Source organism: Penaeus vannamei, chromosome 2 (genome assembly GCF_042767895.1).
Source record: "Penaeus vannamei isolate JL-2024 chromosome 2, ASM4276789v1, whole genome shotgun sequence".
NCBI classification, from domain to species: domain Eukaryota; kingdom Metazoa; phylum Arthropoda; class Malacostraca; order Decapoda; family Penaeidae; genus Penaeus; species Penaeus vannamei.
The window spans coordinates 42608075-42610574 of record NC_091550.1 but is presented as its reverse complement, the minus strand read 5'-3'; the positions used below and the strand labels follow the sequence as shown (position 1 = coordinate 42610574).

The 2500-nt window shown below is 45.8% G+C and overlaps 1 protein-coding gene across 2 annotated transcripts in view; it reads right to left on the bottom strand.

Moving 5' to 3' along the window:
• LOC113828475 (chromatin-remodeling ATPase INO80) overlaps window positions 1–2500 on the bottom strand; it is an 85069-nt gene that overhangs the window by 54301 nt on the left and 28268 nt on the right. The gene's annotated exons all lie outside the window — the stretch shown is intronic.

The window sequence follows — 2500 nt, the reverse complement described above, 5'->3', positions numbered from 1 at the left end:
GAATTCAAATTTAAGGTGTCGGGGATGAATAAATAAATATATAGAAAATCATAATAATACTTCGAGAAACTCACCCATACCCCCCCCCCCCAACAACTAGGCCACCCCGTACACGAAGCGTGACGTCATCACCGAACCAAAAAACAAAGGGAAACAGAGGGCGAGAGGGAAAGGAAGAGAAGGAGGAAGAGAGAGAGAGAGAGAGAGAGAGAGAGAGAGAGAGAGAGAGAGAGAGAGAGAGAGAGAGAGAGAGAGAGAGAGAGAGAGAGAGAGAGAGAGAGAGAGAGAGAGAGAGAGAGAGAGAGAGAGAGAGAGAGAGAGAGAGAGAGAGCAAAAGAGAGTGGGAGGAGGAGGATAAAAATGAAAAGGGATAGACAAACATGAAGACATAAAGACGGCAGAGCTACTCGAGGTGGTGTCATGGCGTCTGTTTTGATGATTGTTCCACGAAAATATAACCATTACAATCATTATTTTCCATCCTTTCCGAAAACTGAAGACACCAAAATGATTGACCATACTCACAAAGCATCCGTAACTTTTGCCACGTCATCCAAATAAACCTCACTTGTTTTTTTCCAAAAATAGAATCAGACGCCATGACACCTCAAGTTGCCACTGATCCAGTCTTTCCCGTAATCACAATGCAAAACATCGCAATCAACAAAATGATATGGACACAATGATAATTCATACGTCATTTTATCCGGTCTAATTGGACGACTATTGCGTAATGACTGTTGTTGCTGGGATAAATGTTTTGCTGAGTGACTTGTCTTGTTGTTTTGAACTGTCTGCGTCTCTCCCTTTCTTTTTCTTCCCTTCTCCTCCTCCTTCATAACTTCTGAGTCTGTGTAGCTTTGCCTGTCTTTATGTCTTCATGTCGGCCTATCCCTATTCTTTTTTTATCTCCCTACTCCTCTCCTCCCACTCTCTTTTGCTCTCTCTCTTCCTCCTTCTCTTCCTTTCCCTCTCTCCCCCTCTCCTCCTCCTTTCTCTCTCTCTCCTCATCTACGTTACCGCGATTCCTTCCAGCACACCAAAGCATAACTTTGCAATATCCTTCAATAACTGCTGATTGCAACCGTGCGGTCCTTTAATCCCATTTCCATTATGAAGTGTGAGACGAGGAAAACGATAAAAGGAAAGAACGAGGACGACGAAAACGATAAAGAAGATGAAGGAAGAAAAGAAGATGTAGAAAAAGAAAAAGGAAGTGGAGGAGGTGGAAGAAGAGGAAGAAAAATGAGAAGACGAAGAAGAAGAAGGATGAAGAGGAAGAAGAAAATAAGATTAAGATTAAGAATAAGAATTAGGAGGGGAGGAAGAGGAAGAGGGGGAGGTGGGAGGAAGAGGGGGAGGTGGGAGGAGGAGGAGGAGGAGGAGGAGGAGGAGGAGGAGGAGGAGGAGGAGGAGGAGGAGGAGGAGGAGGAGGAGGAGGAGGAGGAGGAGAAGGAGAAGAAGAAGAAACCGAAGAGGAGGCGTGTAAAAAAACGAGAAAAGCAAGAATAAACAGTAGCATTAGACAACGAAGAACAAACAACACCCCAACACCAAGCCACCACAAACTCGTATGGCAACAACCTCCATTCACCCCTCCCCCCCATAGGCCTACTCAATCACGGCGCAACTTCATCAAACACCTCATTATCCCATCAGGCAACAGATAGGCTTACATAACACGCGAAAAACTAATCCAAACGGAATCATTCCGTCGACGATAACACGACCCCCCGGGATAATACTCAACGGTAAAATAACACACGGGGTCAATTTCCAGCCGAGCCCGTGCAATCACCGAGCGCGTCTACACGATAATCACAGTGATTAAATGCTTGATCGAGACTGTGATTGATAGCGGTGTGGCGGTGACGGCCAAGAAATTACACAGCGAGGGCGAAGTTTAGTTGTGTTTATCTATTATGGTCTATTAGGCAACGTCGACTCGGTACACCATACTCTGACCCCCCCCTTCCTCTTCTTCTTCCTTCCTCCCTCCCTCTTACCCTCGTCGCTCCCTCTCGTACCCATATACCCCCTTCTATCTATTTTGCAAACTCCTACATCTTACCCCTATTACCCTACCCTCTACATCCCCTCTTCCCCCCACCCACACTCTCCCCATCGTATATCTTCCCTTATTTCCTCCCCATCCCCCCTAGAAACCCTTTCCTTTCCCCATTCTTTTCCGATAACACGATAAATAAAATCAAATAATTTGCCATTCAATATCTACGTCACATAATTTCATACGCAACGTATATACACATCAAAATACAATATCTTATATTCCTTTCACCCTATCTACCTCTCTACCTATCTGTCTGTCTATCAACGCCCTGGCGCATACTCTGTCCATCAGTTAGGACTACCTTCAACCGCCCCCCCCCCAAAAAAAAAGTATTCATAATCTTTAATTTATAGGCCGCGGCAGGGGGAGAGGGAGGGACGGAGGGAGAGTGGGAGATGCGTGAGAGAGAGAGAGGGGGGGGGGGTTCTA